Source organism: Motacilla alba, chromosome 13 (genome assembly GCF_015832195.1).
Source record: "Motacilla alba alba isolate MOTALB_02 chromosome 13, Motacilla_alba_V1.0_pri, whole genome shotgun sequence".
Classification (NCBI taxonomy): Eukaryota; Metazoa; Chordata; class Aves; order Passeriformes; family Motacillidae; genus Motacilla; species Motacilla alba.
In genome coordinates, this window is record NC_052028.1 from 4,967,827 (window position 1) to 4,985,720 (window position 17,894).

At 38.4% G+C, this 17,894-nt stretch overlaps 1 protein-coding gene across 17 annotated transcripts in view; it reads right to left on the reverse strand.

Moving 5' to 3' along the window:
* Window positions 1-17,894, reverse strand: part of TENM2 (teneurin transmembrane protein 2) — a 1,086,458-nt gene that overhangs the window by 583,644 nt on the left and 484,920 nt on the right. The window lies entirely within an intron of this gene.

A 17,894-nucleotide genomic window follows, 5' to 3' on the forward strand; every position in this document is an offset into this window, starting at 1 on the left:
CAAAGTAAAACTCTAGGAATGTAAAATATCCAAATATAAAATTTCTTTTTGATGTAATTAATGAGCACATTAATGTATAAGTATTAATTTGACAGGAATGTATAGGTATTAATTTGACATGTATGTATAAAAGATGTGTAAACTAAACGTGCTTTTGTGGATGTTCAAGAACTTGATTTTCCATTAGTGAATATCAGCAGCTCTACATAATCATTTATGATGAAAATTATAACATCATGACCCATGTTCCAAGGTTGAAGCTCAGAGAAAAATATTCAGCACCACAGAAGTGTACAATAAACTATCACAGTGGAACTGGGCACACTGTGTTAACAGAAATAGTGAGATACTTAATCTAAATCCCAAAGAAATCTGGTTATCCATCTTTGTTCCTCAGGAAAAAATTTCATTCTCAAAACAGTCTGCTCATGTTACCAAAACTTCCAGATAAGCATCACTATTAATCCTGTGATGCTCATTTATATCATTTGTTTCTTTGCTAACTCACTAACAGATGTCAGTATTCTTCTACTATTTACACACAGGGCAGAATTATTAATCATAAATAATCTATTTACTTTTTAACCTTTCCATTTGTGCTAACTTCAAAATATTTGTGTGAATAGAGTATCATATTATACATAAAAGACAATAGATCAGTGTCACATTTTACACCAGGTCTCCAAAATGTGACTGAGTTGCAACCTCCTCCTCAAGGGACAGTCAGCTCCCTCCACAAGGGGAAAGAAAGAACTTGCAGCACACTCTGAACTTTGGGCTCTCTTGATCAAAGGACTTTTAAAGTAAAACACAAGAAAAAGTAGAAGAGGTGAAGGCATTCAGCTGCCAGCAGCTGGAAGTTCTATAAAGAATAAACTCCAGGGCTGGAGAAACACACAGAGATGAAGCAATGAGGTAGGCAAGATCCTCAGTGGTAGCTAGACTACTCCAACATCTTATGCTTCTAGATCACCTCAAATGCAAGCCTTGGAAAAACACCCTCCAGTAGTTGCTGCCTGTAATGCAAAAAATGACCAACCAAGAAAGAACTTTTTTTTTTTTTTTTTTTTTATAAATGAAAAATCAAACTTTTTTGGCAATCACAGCTACCTGATCATCCAGCAAGAGTCCAGGAATTGATACCACTACTCTTTCTGCGAGCAGGTCTAAGAAAAACACCTTAATGAGGGTCAGGATAGTGGGACCAGTGTCTGAGTAATGTGGGGAGAAATTAATCTTGACTTTAACTGCAATTAAGTATTTTAAATTTTTTTGCACAAAAGAAAAAAGTAAGAAACTTATAACAGTGTGAAGTGAACTGAATATTAACTTAAAATTACAGTTTTCCTTCATTTGGAGATCAATTCATCCCTTTAAATGGAAAGGGAGGAAAATGGCATTTGGAATCAAGTAATGAAATTCTTTAATTATAAAAAAATTATTGTCCACAGAAATAATATTAAAAATCCCATTCTTTCCTCAGAAAGCACTATCTAAACTAATTCAGAAAGACCTCTTAGTGGAGGAAAGAAGAGTGCAAATAAACTTGTGTCTTTAAAACAGCCCTAAAGGCACCTTCTATTTTAGAGGTGAGAATTAACTTCCATGGCTCTTACTGCACTTTGTTAACCTAACTAGTTTATATATATAGATACATATATATATATTTAATATAACTTTGTATGTACTGTTGCAGTGCTGCTGAAGCAAATAAAGGATTTGTTTAAAATAAACATCAGAAGCTGAATAAGGTGTAATGTAAAAGCAATGTTAAAATACAGTCCTACCACTAGTTATCAGAAAGGTTAACAGAACAAGACATATCATCACCAACATTTAAATACAAATATGTAAATATCAGCTACCATGGATCACTGCCAATATTTAGTGAGAGAATATCCAAATAGTCTCGTATGACCTGCTGTATATGCAGCCTTGGCAAAAACAAAGTCAAAGTTAAGGAGGAGTACCTTGGTGGAATTCAAATGCTTTGATCTGACAAGTAGGTCTGAATTCCAGCAACTGCAACAGGATTTGTGACCCATATAAGACTTCAGCTCTTTTTCTAACAAGAATAATATTCATTTCTCTGTTAATGAAAGAGCAGCACAGTACAATTGACAAGCATAAAATTATTCAGGGAAGTATTACTGAGACTGCTAAAAGAAGGAAGAAATGGAGAAAAATAAAGCTTTTTTGTATGATCCTAAACAAGCCCACCGTTGTAGTAAGATGCAGCCAGTAAATGACTTCCTGCCCCGAGCTGAGCACAGCAGGGATGAGGGCTAAATAAAATGGCTCAGGCAAGGCACACACCCCAGACAGCACTGCAGCTTCAGCAGGTAAGCCCAGAGCATATGGATTTCAGGGGTAAATTGAGTATCTAGCTGTGATTTACACAGATCTCCCTGCTTTAATAAAACTGGAAAATTGAATATAGAATTCTAGCCTGATTGAGTGCTGAAAGCTTATTCTATAAAAATATCTTTAAAATACTGATGTACTCACACTTTTACTAATTCAGACATGTAAACAGAGATTAAAAATTTGGCATATGCATATTTGAAATTCCCTTCATAGCACCATACACAGACCAGTAGGTGAAACACATTTGTCCCTATCTTTGACAGATACTGTAACAGATAATAGTTCATTTATTGAGCCAAATATTACTTCACATTGTAATAATAGTGTACATTAATGCTATTCTTCATTTTATTTAACAGTTTATGATGTATAAGCCAGAAGAGCCTGGGATGACAATTGAAAAATTATTAAAAATAGAGGAGAGAATAAAGCAATGTCTTACTAGTTAATTTTATCTTCCCATTTTTGTTATGCCTGGCAGATGTTGGGTTTGTACTTCCTCAGGTCACAAGATCCTATTACAAGAATTTCTCCAGTGACCCATTTTGGGGGGATAGAATAGAGATGGTATAGAAAGTAATCTTACCCCTAAGGAGTTGCAGCAAAAATGAGGAGAAGGCCTAACTTCAACAGGCCACAGCTGTAACTAATAAGAACAAGAGGAGCTATAAAAGAGTGGGTTGGCCTGTGAAGAGGACATACCCCAAAGTAGGAAGGGAATGGGAGAAAGGGTGTGCTCTGAGGGGCTGTTCACCAGAAAACATCAAAAAGGTATGAAACTTTTGTAATAAAGAGATGCTAGTGTAAAATTCCTGTTACATATAAGCATATATAACAACAACCCATGGTTTCTCCTCCTTAACATATCCCACATTGCCTACATAAAAGTCAAAATAGGAAAAAAATAAAAATTGTGGTCTCCTTGTCCAATAGAGCTTCCATCCTATTACACCCTAAGAGCTGAGACCGGTGGAATGGGATGGGTGATGCTCTCACTATCTAGGTGGAAAAGATCAAGATCTGCCAGATTTTTTCAGAGATGCTTTTCACTGTCTGTGCTCATGACAGTTTTAGTCTGGGCCAACAAATGGGCTTTTTGAAAGGCAAAATTAAGTTGCGACACAGTGATGAAGTAGACTGTAGAAAAGACTTTCTTGTAAAGAACAGATTTTCTTTTTTGCAAGAAAAGATTTTCTTGGAAAATCATCATCTAATAGTAAGTATTCCTGTTTATCATAAATCAGTGTAGGTGGTTGTCACAGAAGGGGCACAACAAGCACAAAAAGGCACCCAGGTGACCATATGGGAATACAAGTACAGCTAAACATATTTTCTGCAATAAAGATAATAAAAAAGATATTTGCACTTATATTGATAAATACAGACATACAGTTAAGTGAAAGTGAGGAAATAATAAAGTTATTTATCAGATCTTTGAGCTAAAAGATAATTCTTTTCTCAAAAATGTGATCTTAAATTCCATTCTACAACTATCCTGAATATTTATCTGTTTTGCAGTCCAGAGCATTTTGGGGGTTTTTTTGGGTTTTTGGTTGTTTTGTTTTGGTTTTTTTGTAAATGTATTTTGCAATATATTAACAGCTCCATTTTTCAGTTTTCTAATAATGGGGATTGTGATAATTTCTATTTTCAACCAGCACCAAATAAACCTCCCATTGCTGTGTCCCTCTCTGTCTTTATAGCCTGGATAACCCAAAACAACTTTCTGTTGATAAAAAAGCTGTATTAGATCCTTATAGAAGAAAAGTTTTAAACAATAGACACATATTTCCAAACAATGCATTTAAAACATTCTTTTTACTTCTACGTGCAGACCTAAGCTCAGAGCATTCTGTCTGTGGAGCAGGAAGAGAGATTATCACTATCACTTAAATCACCACTAGAAATAGTGTTCCAATTGTCCTGAGGTGTTAAATGATGTTATCAGCTCCTACGAGAGAAAGAAAATTCAGGGGTGGAGTTTGGAAAGCTTCAAAATAAAGGTTTTTCCACTTAAATCTTAGTGTAAAGCTTGCAGAGTTGATTCAGTGCTGATTAATGGAAGCGACTGTGCTTCAGCTTTCAGCTAAATCACAGTTAAAAGGCAGATGAGAAGATACAGCTATGCTGATGTTTCAGAAGTAGAAGTATTTCTGTCCAATGTACACCTATCAAACATTTCTTTTGAGTTTATCTACCAGATACAGGAAATACTTATGTGAAAGTGAACAAAAAATACCCAGTAGGAAGAAAAATAAGTGGAAAGATAAAATGTTACACTAACATATGACTGTTATATGTATGACTCTTGTCCAATAGTTTCATGTCATGAACACAATCTATTTTTCATCAGAATATGAATTTTGTTATGGAAATCTTTATGTAAACACTAATCTTTCTATTTTGACCTGAGGGAATATGCTGCAATAATATCAGAAATCTTCATGTGTTTCTTCATTTAGTGATTCCAAGCTGATGTCCGAGTTTAAACACAATTTAATGACTAAAAAATTATTGGCATTATGCCATTTCCTTTTAACTTCTCCCACACAGAGCAATATCACAACTCACTCAGTGGAGGAAGGGAGCACCCTCTGGAGCAAGCTATGGCAGTATTGTATTCATTTCCCTGTTATTCCAATGTCCCAGCAAAGGTGGTGGGAGCCCCTGCACTTGAGGCTGTGCTTCTTTCTAAATGCTGGAGAGCTGGTAAAAGGTTCAGAGGCAACAGAAGAACTCCAGTACCGGAAACATCAGGTGAAGAATCTCAAATCAGCCTAAAAATCTGAACTACCAGCAGCCATAGCGAGGGCAGACTTGCAACACTGTAACAGCCAAATCTTGTCATGTCACCTCAACTCCTCCTACTCCCTTCAAATTAATCATAAAAGAATCCAAAAGCACACGGACAGATTACTTTCAGTTAGGGTGAAGGTGAAGCCCATGCCACTGCTTAGGGACCTTTGAAACGTTTAAGGGACAAAGAGCGGGAATCCCCCACCCACTCCTTGATAAAATTGGGGGGGGGGGGGGGGCAAGATGATGTGCCCCCACTTTCCCCTCTGCACACTGAGCATTAACTTGTTCTCTTTGAGTGTAACCCCACCACCTGCCACCTCTTGAGCAGTTTTTGAGCAGTCTGATACACACTGGCTGAATTGTGAATTAGCCAGTCAATCTGGCCCTTAAAAGATGTGTGTGTGCAAGGGTTAAAAGAATGTTAAGATTTTAAGTCATACTTTCCACTGGCTAATCATTACTCAGCTTGAACTCCTGATGGTGAACTCCTTGACACTAATGAGCCTACATCTGCTCCTCTAACTCAAAATTACTTTGCTCTATGAGCTACTTTTATTAGCAGGCCAATGACCATAATGAATTTTTGACAAGGGACAGCTATTCAGCACAAATCAACTTAAGCAATTCTTCCATCAAGTTTAACTGTGTTGTGTTAGGGGAAGCAATTGATTGCTACTGTAAACCTGTGCCTCCCAGGCAAGCTGATTTCTTATCATACACCATGTAAGTAACCAAGAAGCAAACAAACAAACCCCCACATGCTGTGTGAACAGCCAGATCTATCTGTTATCAAGTAAGCTGAAAAACCCTTGTGTTTCACTGGAAGTCAGAAGGCCAAGTTATAAAGCACACTAATTAAATGAAACAAAACTATAAACACTAAAAGCAGCCGTGAACTGCCTAATCTAAATGACCTACAGACACAAAGATACTAATTGGTCCCAACTCAAATTTGCTCTGTGCAGAAGTGCTTGAGGAAGTCCAAGTGTTGGGCTTTCCCCCTGAGTGCTGAAAGGATCCGGCAGCTGCCTGTAGAGGATCTCCTTCCTCTGTGTGCAGCTTTTAACAGGAGCAATACACCCGTGAACAAAATGGAGAGGAAGCAAAACATCCTGCACTTGAAGATGTTCAGTCTGGACTTGAAAAACTGGGTAACGTTATGGTCACTGACAAAGCTCCAAAGCTAAAGTTTTCATACAGCTGTTGGGTTTCAGGGACCACAAATGAGGCTATAATACATCGTTCCTATCAGATTCGATGGTTTTTACCACTGAAGTTTACAGATAGACTTTTTATGTTTTCTACACTTAGCAGCAAGTGGAATTAACACACAGGTGCAAGATAAAAACAAGCTGTATGTCTTGTTTTGTATGAAATATGGTGCGCAGTATGCCCTAACTTCCAAGGAGAAAAAAAAATCCTCTCGAAATTCATCCACAGCTTTCAGTCTCAAAATAAAACTATATCCCGCTCATCTTAATAATTTCAGACTCCCCTTTACACTCCAGCTGTAAAGCACAGCATGGTGATGACACTTCAAGGTACATACACGAAGTCAGAAGCAGAACACCAGGTGAAATTTATGGGTCAGATATGTCAAAATACCTTATGAAAAATTGTTTCATCTTACTAATAATCTCTGTAAGCTCACAGATGTCACATCTTATCTAAATTCAAACCACAATGCTGATCTGAATATTTATTTACATATACCTACATATCTACTGCATATTATATGTGCAGATGCTGAAAAATGTTTGGATAAAATGCAACTTGTAAACCCCCAAGACTCAAATATTGCTGATGCCTGACACTTGACAAGGTCTAAACCAGTAAGAATAAAGGATTTCAAAATTTATTTCAAGAGCATTTCACAAGATGTCTGAATTTAAAAAGTCTTGGTTACCAAATAGGCAGCTGACAGTTATTTCTTGTGTAATGTATTTCAGAAATAACCTAACACGATCACAGTATCTCCAAACCTCACATTCTCATTAAGAAGTGAGCAGGTGGGTTTCAGAGTATATGAAAGCATCATGCTCCTAGCAGAGGTAACCTCTTTTGTCCTCATTAGGATGAGTGATGACAGCAGTGAAAAAAAATGAAGCATTTTCTCTTTTCTTTTTCCTTCCTTTCCCCAGTACAGTAACAGTAACCAGCAGAGAGGATTCTTTGCAGCAGATGAATAGATCCACAGTGGTTTCATGGTTTAGTTTATTAGACAAGAAGTATCCCAGGTATTTCTACCTTGTGTTTGACTTAGGATGACATAAAAAGAAAATGCTGCTTGCTATTGCAGCATTTGATCCAAGACTCTTCTTTCATCTTGTTCTTCTAACTTTGCATTTTGTCTTTCCTTCTGCCGTTCTTTCCAACATCCTGCAGGATACAAATCAAACAGCATTCCACCAGAAGGGCAACGGCTGCAAGATTAATAGAACACACCAACAGTCGTGTGGCAAAAGACAGCAGCTAAAAGTTAGGAGAGACCACCCATGTGTAACATCAGCTGGACACTTCAAAGTGAAATTGTCCTGAAACCAGCAAAACACGGTAATTAAACCAAAAGCCCCAGAATTTATTGTACCTTTTCCATGACAACTCATGTTATCAGAAATAAATACATGGACACACACATAAATGCACCCTCCTAAGCTGTCTGTCTTTCCACACGAATCACTCCACACAGCTTCATCAACACTCCCACCTTCCTGCAGAAGCACACTGGGAGGAACGTGCCCGTTTGGCCACTGTCAGGCTTACTGGGTCATCCTGATGTCAGGAACCAAGAATATTACCTAAAAGTCTGCACAAAGAGAAAGGAAAATAAGTCCATACTGCTTTAGAGGTTGAAAAACAGAAGTCATACATCTGAATCTCACTTCATTTTTATTCTGTTCTGATCAATTCCCTGCACAACTCCTGTGCCTGCCTATGGGTCTCAGACACATGGCAGGACAGACAGAAGGTGTGCATGGACCCAGGCCTCTCATCAGTCAGGGACCATCCCTCTGTGGCCCAGGGAAGGAAATTCCAGAGGTTCTCTAGTTTGTTCCAGCCATGGCTGCAGCACTGGCAAGAACAAGTAGAGAAGAGCTGATTCAGGTTCACAAATCCTCCAACTAAGAGGAACAACAGCCTGTTGCATGTTCATTCATCATTATTAAATTCAGTCTTCCCCTACCAGCAGGCTGAAGGATTATGTAAGATTATATGTGATGCTGCAAAGCTTGCAGAAATAAAGGATAGCCAGAATAAAAAAAAAAAACAAAACAAAAACCCAACCTATTTTAAAATCGTTTTGTGAAAGCCCAACTATGTTAGCATGCAATTGCTCCTGATATGTAAAGTTAAAATTTGTGTAGAAACAGCTTTGATTCAAAGACTGACAAATACCACTGCACCTTGAAGAGCTCAAAAGGTATGATGAGAACAATCGATCTAAGATATGCCCAAAAACTGAGGCTGCAAGTACTGCCATAGTAAAAGAGAACCAACAAAGTTCAATGTCTTGAAAAAAATGTGTCTGACATTAACTATTCTGCAGCATATTACAAGCAAGGAAAATAAAAATTAGTTTTAGTTCCTTAATGGTGAAATACAGCTCCTGTTCAAATACTCTCATTAGACTTATTTCAGTTTTGAAAAACAGAAACTTTTTTTTCCATTTTAAATAAAAGGCTTTCATTTTGTTTACAAACAACAGCAAAAAACCAAATATTTGTAAAGTAACTGCACAGAAAAACAGAATAGGTACTAGCATTAATTCCTACTAACACAGAATACTAAGTAGGTTGCTTTAAATTAATTTAAAAGTATTAATTACCTTCAGTCACAGGACCATAAAATTAAGCAGTCTAATGTATCAACACTTGAAAAATACACTTGAACATGCTTCCCCAGTGAGCAATGGTCTAAGCTATCAGCTTCTGTAAAATACAAACACCAGCATTTCCATCCACAGAGCTTCAATGACACCACTTAGTTAAGAGTTCAGAGAGTGAACAGCTGCAGCATTCCTTTCCTCAGTCTATGGACAGTTCCAGCACGTCTTCTTTAGCTCAGGATATTGATGAGTATTAGAATGAAACAACTGGCAAAGACAAGTTTCACAGCTCTTGTTCAGAAACATGTGGGAGGTTTTGCAATTTATTTTTTATGCTGCAGCTACAGCTTCAGAAAGTCACAGGGCTGAACTCCAATATTTCCTTGAGAGAAGCAGAGAGTGTGAAGAACAGAGAGAATAGGATATCTATCTTTTGCTGCCATCACCTATAGGCAGGAGGCTTTGAAGACGGGGTGAAGACATGACAGTAGTTGTGCATCCTCACAGATTTTGAGGCCATTTCCTTGAACCACCACATTTCTTGATCACCCACCTACCTGGGGTGGCTGCACAGCATAATCTATGTCCAAGAGTGTGGTATGGCAGAAACACAACAGCACTCTCTCTTCTGATGGAAGAGGTAAATAAAGAACTGCTGCTGAACTTACCTGCCATCCACTTCACCCTTTTCCTGCCTTTCATCTATTTTTGGCTGACTGTCAATTTTCTATCCTAATAAATAAGAGCATCTCATGAGTTACACAGTTACCAGAATTTGGGGTTTAACTAAAAATACTTCAGGTTTTGAAAAGCCAGTCAAGGTGCTGGTAACCATTCCTTTTATATTCATCACATTATACAAAGTTCCAAAGATTGAAGTCAAAACTTCAAGTTCAAGGTTGCAGCCCATCTTAATATTACAGGAGAGCAGTTCTGGAATATTATGGTCCTTTAATGATGAAAAATTACAAATCATTAACATGGCCATATTTTACAAATAACACTGTGCTTTTTACTTCAGCAAGAAAAATCAATGGTATACTGGTAAAATTTGGTTTGCTAAATCCACTGGAGTGAAGGTATTTGACAATTCCCTCTCAAATCAATTTTACAGTTTCCCAGCTTTCTAGTTCTCTACATTTGTCATGACAGACAAAGTTAAATTAATAATTCTAGACCATCACCCTAGGACGAAACTTGACAGAAAAGCGTAGAGCAATACTCTTTAAAACCAGTATCAAAATATATCCTAACACTAAAAAGAAAACACACTGTAATTTTTGTGTGCATTTATTCCCCTACTCCTTTTTAATAGATGAAATTTTCATGAAGTCTAATCACAAAGCACAGCTCAAATGGGTGTCTTGATCTATTCTTTTTTTGAAAAGTCTAATTCAATGGATCACAGCAATGAAATCTTGCATTCATCAAGGCATGTGTTTAGGCACAGAGGTTAGATGTCACTTGTGTGATTGATAATGTTTGTTTTGTATTCTGCTTTTCAATAACTCTTCACTTTAAGCAGCATTTTGCTTCTAAACAGGAGTGGGTGTAAGGACACTCAGCATAATGGAATGGGCCAGGTTTAATTCCCTTAATCACTTGGTCAGGGCAACAGAATTAACTATCCACATCTGTTCCCTCCAAGCGCACATGCTTAGTTTTCCCTCTTATGCAATAAAGGAGTGTGGGGTCATGATGCCACATCTAGCCTGCCTTTTCCTCCAAATCTGAATCCACAGGGAAAACCCACAAGCTGACTATGGAGCAACACAGTCTGAATTTGGACCACAAAGTACTTGTGGTGTGGCAAAAGCAGCTCCATCTTGAGCTTCAGGAGTAACTTCTTATACAATATGCCATATATGTCCAAAGAGAAAAGCAGAGCTGTTGTGCCAGTTGTAAACAGAAACACAAAGAGAAAAACACACTAAAACCTTGATATAAAATGGTTTCTTAATGAAGATGCTCTTTATAGACCACTTAAAAAGGAGTGTAACTACACTCATGGTAAGGGTGATCTTGCGATCTGATAAAGATGACATGCAGCATCCTTAGTCACACTGATAGAGAGCTCTGGAGAGCTGCTCAACGAGAGGGAGAACCAGAGTCAAAAGAAAATTTGGAAAGGTGTCATTTAAAATGGCAATTAATTAAGACCTACTGTTTTGTGCTTCTGCCTTGGCTCTGAAAACCTGTGTTTCTGTACTCTGAAATCGTGATGATGGAGGTCAATTGCTCCAAGCCCTGGTGTTCACAGAATGGTGATTACCACAGTGCTCTGCTCAACCTGGAGCCACCTACACGCACCCCATTTTGACATTTGTATCAACTATGCTTAAGGATGAAGACAGAAAAATCCCAAGTTCAGAAAAAAACCCCAAACAACCGAGTTCATGCTGGGAAACAAACATTGAATCACCAAAAGGGGAAGGGAGGAGTCACCAACAGGCAGGTAAGTACAGGGAACACAACATGAGTAACAGACAGGGAGCTTCTAGAAAGTGACAAAACCCATCAATTTACAGAATAGCCGCACTGTTTTCAGGTATAAGAAATAAACTAGTTTTGGAGAGAACGAAAACAACTTTCTCCTTTAAGGCCAAGGACAAAGGGGATAGGCAGTAAATGCTGTTTCACCAAGAAGTTGTTCTCTGTAACAGCTGTCATAAGAGATACTAGATGCAAAAGGAAAGATGGTCAGGAAAACCTACAGGTCAGATGACAGCTGGAATGTGAGGGAGAACTTCCTGAAATCTTTTAGTTAAAAACTGATTAAGAATCTTCTCATTTACACTCTTTGTAGCAACACTGCTGTTGTTTTGTTTGGACACTGCCTGCCTTCAGCCAGCATTGTGTCCCTTGCCTGACCTGAGCTAAGGGTGATTTGCAGATAGCAGGTTAAACGCAAAATAATCCCCTCTCAAGGCTGTGGCAGTCCATGAAATGAGGCAGAGGGTAAGACAGCTCTTAACTCCCTAGTATGTGATACTGCACGGGGTAAGCCAGGAAAGCAGAGGCTGCGCAGGAGCCCTGGGGGTGCTGGCATCCCAGGGGACAGGGGAGCAGCCAGTGCTGCTGGAGGGCAGCAGGGAAGTACAGCAGCACTGGGGCATGCAGCGGGGCAGCAGGGAGCACACCTGAGCCCCTGGATCCCTCGGGAGTCTGTTTACATCATCCCTCATCCTCCTGGGCAACCGCTGCCAATTCCTGCACACGCAGAGCCCAGGACAGCAGCACTTCAAACCCATCTGTGAACCTCGGGTTTTATCACTAGAGCAAATAATAAAGAAGTGCAAATGAGGATGATAATATTGCTTGTTTTACATGCAGAAGGTCAGAGAGCATGAATTAGTCACTCTCCTGTGTAGGCCACTGCTGGAAAGAAGAGCCTACAAAGGGCACAATTCCCTCTCTTGAGTTAAACAGAGCATGTGGTGCTGTGATTCTGCCTCATCTCGTCCATGAGCCCACTAACAGCCAGGCAGCGTGGAGGAGAAAATAATCAACTACTGTCTGGAGATAAGCAACATTTTATTTCTCCTGGGAGCAAGAGGGGGAGCCAGGATACAACAGCTGTTTTCAGTCACACTATTTCTGCCTTGGACTGCTCCCACTACACACACTGCCTTACTACGGCTTGAAAGGAATTGCCTATATTTATAAATACAGAGAGATAAATAGCTCTGTCTGAGTGTGTGTGTGCATCTGGTTGTAATGCAAAAGTAAGGAGAAAATATCCTTCCCACGCACATTAATGCAAATGCAAAGAGAAAATATCCTTCCTACAGACATTTATTTTAAACTGTGTGTGCTAGCATATTTTTATTTTAGAAAACTGATTACTTCATCAATGGATTGTGTCCTCACTGCACTTAGCAGTTTGGGAAAAAAAATGAATTCAAATGTAACTCACAGGACAAACAAGTATTTATTTGAATTTTTAAACAGCTTGGCGATTTTTCTTCTCCATTTCCTACAATAATATAAAGCATGTTAAATGGAAAAACGTGTTACAAATGCAAATCCTCTGTAAGTGAAAGCATATAGAAAAAGAATAAAGCTATTGAGCAAATGGTAAAATAATTTTTCTCCCAGCACAACTGGAAAACAATGCTGCCAAACAGTAAACACACCTGCAAAACTAGATTTGGGGAATAAGTGAAATCCTCTGACCTGTATATTTTTGCAAATTGATCTAGAATTAATCCAGTGAACATTTAAAGATAGTGCTAACAACAACATTTTTTCATAGCTAGAAGTTTTGGGAACATTTGCTGTGATATCATGATGTGTGCCTAAAAGAGAGATAGGTTTAATAGCATTCAGTCATCATATAATTACACAGCCTGTATACAACAACCATTGAACGATGCAGCTAAGCCAATTTGGGACAATATGCTCATCCACTAAGCTATTACAGCTTAGAATGACGTTCTTATCCACTTTAAAGTTCAACTTACCATTAATTGTTTAACACTAATAGAGTTCTGAATAAATAAAGTCAACAAATTAGAATGCTATAGTTAATGGTAATTAATGTAGCTGTGTATAAAATCCTGCTTCCATAAAGAATAAGATGGCAAAGAAGATAGCTTTATGTTTTCCTAATGAAGTTTGAATTCTTCTACTGCAAAACAACTACTTACCACTGCCATCTTCACCCAAATAAAAAGGTCAGCTAAAAATTAACAAAGAACATTTTTCTAGAAAAAAAATATTCTTAAATCACAGCAAGGGCATCTGCATTGTAAGATTTTCCACATATGTGTGTGGGCACATACACAAATATATACACACACACACACACATATATATATAATATATATATATATATAGTAAAGGCAATGCACCTTCTCAAAACCCTTGATTTATATGGTTTCCAACAGCAATTTACTGTCTTCCTTTCCCTAGTCTGTGTTCTATTTTTTTCTCTCAAGTCCCTGCATTCAACTCCAATCTGTGAGGGAAAAGTGAAATAAAACAACCCACAACAAAACAAAATCAAAGCCAAATAATACAAAGGATTTTCATCTTTATCTATCTGCCTGCATCTCTTGGTTATATAATCACAACTGTAATCTCTGGTAAATGCAGACTCAATCAGACAGCATAGTAATGCTGGGGAAGATCTCTCCAAGCTGTGAAATGTCATTGAATCTAAACAGACTGTTAAAGCTTCAGAATGTTCCCATCAAATGACCAGATGGGGATGCAATCATTCAAATCTCCTGCCACAGAAAGTGCAGCAAGACCATGAAATGTTAGCTTCTCCATCATCTGTCTCAAATACTGGGAAGGAAACAGGAAAGAGAAGCTTCTTCTCCTGTCTCAACAATGCTGCATAAGAGACCGTACCACAAACTAGGTTCTTTGGTGGAATAATGAGCACTTGTCAGAGGCAGAGCTATTTGCCATATATTTCGATTTAACACCAGGTGTTTGACCGTCACTTGTGAAGCATTCTGAAGACTCCACATCAGACTGCTCATTTCTATTCAGCAGGGCAGGAATCAAAGCTGACTTAAAAATCCAATATAGCTATTGCAGCTTTTTTTTTTTTTTTTTTAGTATTATAAAATACAGTCTCTTTGAGAATATATTTTCTGTGAACTGTGAAAGAATGAAAGAAATCCATAGTACTTGCAGTCTGAATCACACACAGAATTCCTATTTCTTGTACTTCTTGTTTCTGAACTGTATCACCTTTAACCAAGGTGATAAACCACACACTTTTTATTACCAAGCTCCCCTGAAATGATGTGCTTACTATGCAAATTTTAGGTGATATAGATGATACTTTCGAGTGGCCAGGATAAAGAAATACCTTATTTTCTTCAGATCTATCAAAAGAGTTGGCTGCAGCTGAGATGAGATTTTAAAGTTCCTTCATGGCATTTGCTACACTTACACATCCTGTGTGAGGGACAAATCATGGTTAAGGGGAGAGCCTGCATTTTCAGCTGTGGAAAGGTATCAGGGTACAGCTATCTGGGCTTCAATATTCCACTTCCAAGCACACACAACAAATGAGAATGTGGTAATGAGAATAATGGAATAAACCTTGCTTCACCATTCCATACAGAATTCAAAGTGCCAGTAGATTGAGATCAAGTATGAAAGTTCAAGTGTGCAAGAAAGACCTGTGACAACACACTTGGGTTTCAAAAGTTCACCCACAATACTTTATACATCTAATGTGGAGATGGCCAGGCATATCCCTGTGTATCCTATCATCACATGTACTTTATCTGCCCAGGCTGCTGTCACAGGCTGTGTATTCACCCCCAGACAGATAGATATGTCTGAGGGAGAAAGGCCATCATGTTTTCTCATGTTCTGTCAGCTTGTCACAGATTACAAAATGAAAACTCTGTTCTTAGGAGTCTGCATCCACTCTTTTAGTCTCACACATGCCAATAAAACAATAAGACAGCATCACTGCTTCAAGTGAGAGGAGAAAACAGCTCACCCCAATACCAAATCTAAGAATTCCTACCCTTCTGAATCAGCATAATCCATTCTCTGATTACTTCTGTTTTAGTGATTAAGTACATGAGGAGCAGCTGAGGGAGCTGTGGGGGCTCAGCCTGAGAAAAAGAGGCTCAGGGGGCACCTTCTCATTCTGCTCCCAGGGAACCATCAGCAGGACAAGCAGAAATGGCTTCAAGCTGTGCCAAAGGAAGTTCAGGTTGGACATCAGGAAGAATTTCTTCACTGAAAGGGTGGTCAGGCCTTGGAAGAGGCTGCCCAGGGAGGTGGGGGAGTCCCCATCCCTGGAGATGTTCAAGGAATGACCCGACCTGGCACTCAGTGCTCTGGTCTAGTTGACATGGTGGCGATCAGCCAAAGGATGGACTCAATGACCTTGGAGGTCTCTTCCAACCTTGGTGAGTCTGTGATTCACAACACAGACCCAGCAAGAGGCAGCTGCAGCATGGCAGCCATTCCTCTTATCAAGGGCATTAGAAAGGCAACAGGGACTAAGCTGAAGTGACTCCTGCTGTGGCACAGAACTGACCCAAGCAGTTCTGCCAACAGCCAGGCCTGGCTCACACTGCACCAGCAAAAGGTAAATATTAGATAACAACACCATGTTATGCAATTGGTTTTGACATGCCTTGGTAATCAGGCAGCAGCGTGAACTGCTCAACAGACAAAACACGTTCTCTAGTTTTCTGCATCACAGACAAGAAAAATCACAGAGATTAGGACCATAACCAATTCAGAGCCAGCAGGACCATTAACTCTGTGCCCTCTAACCTGCATTCCTGTCACTCTGCATAGCTGCAACAAGCAAACGAATTTGTAACCTTCAATGCAGCAGCTAAACAATATATAAATTTCCTGCTTTACATCTCACCTCAGAAAGCTCCATAAGCACCACACCAAACTTATTAAGAACACAACAGCTATTCCTTCTCAGAAAAGGGTAACTTTATTACATTTTCCCCACAGCATAATAAAGGAATTAACAGTCACTGTGCAGAAATAATCGCTACGCTGAAGACGTATGAGAAATCTGTTCAGATGGGTTTTGCCCCAAAAATGCATAGTGTGAAAGTGTAACAGAGAAGCAAATTAAAGGGAAAAATGTTTTAGAAAATGAGCAACTAAATCAATAAAGCTTTAAGAGTTCTTTTTCTAAATTCTCTAGCATAGTAAAATTATTTAAGACTTGCAGGTTGCATGTATTCATTTGCCTAGTTTTGCTAGAACAAAATGAAACATATTGCTAAATGAAACATACTGAAGCACTCAGATATTTTTTCTGCAGTAGCTCTAACCTGATTTATTTTTAATTTGGAAAAAACTAATCTTAATACAATATTTTGCACATGTAGTAAAATCAAGAACCGTACTGTACTTTGTACTATATTGTGATTTTGTTTTATATCTGGAAGTAATGCATAACCCTCTTTTCCAATACATTGAATAAAAAAGAATTTTTTTTAAATCAACTGTTAGAAGTCTCTTAGGATCTGATGAAGACTTAGAGTATTTTTAGAAATAGAAAATATCTATATTCCTTTCCAATTTTCAGATACCAATCTCAAACTAGGCAACAATATTTTAGTATTAAAAAGCTCAATAGAAATGATAGGAGCTATTTATTCAATAATAATCTTAGAGCCAATACCTCCTCTTAACACAAACTCGAGACTCTCTTTTCCATCTTCCCGGAACTAATAATCAGAAACTTCCCACACCCACTTCTTTTTGAAGGAAATCATATGTATACATGCCTATCCTTCTAAAAGCCAAACAAATTTATCGCAACACAAGAACAAAATAACAGCCTGTATGGTGTTGTGCTTCTCCAAAACACATTCTGAGAAGCAAGAGTTTTATGTAGGATTGTTGACCAAGTCTTCACTTGAAATATACTTTTGTAGTATTACCTTCACTCTAAACTACTGAATCACAGGAAAAGGCAGCTTCATCATGAGTTCTCTAATGGAAACTCACTACAGAAATACCACCAGCTGATGATAAACAGATGAATGACTCACAAATGCAAATGAGGGACAATATTCTACAATAACACATTTGATTTTAGCCACAATTTAGAAATGCATTTCCAAGATTGTTTACAAGACATGACACATTCCGTCCAATGTCCTTGTCAAAGTCCTTTACCTGAACATGAAAAGCCTCATCCATTAATCCAAATCAACACTGCCACGACCCCCTGCAGAATCCCACTGCTGGAACAGCTCACAATATTGCAGACAAAAAAACCACAAACTGGCAAAGCCAAAAGTGTCTAAAAGGCAGGTATTCTTGCATCACTAAGTGGCTTGATTTAGTCATCTCCAGTGAAGGCATGTAGAGGGAAACATTTGTCTTTCCACAGTGATCTCTCTCCTTGCATTACGCCATGGAGCTGTCCACAACGGCT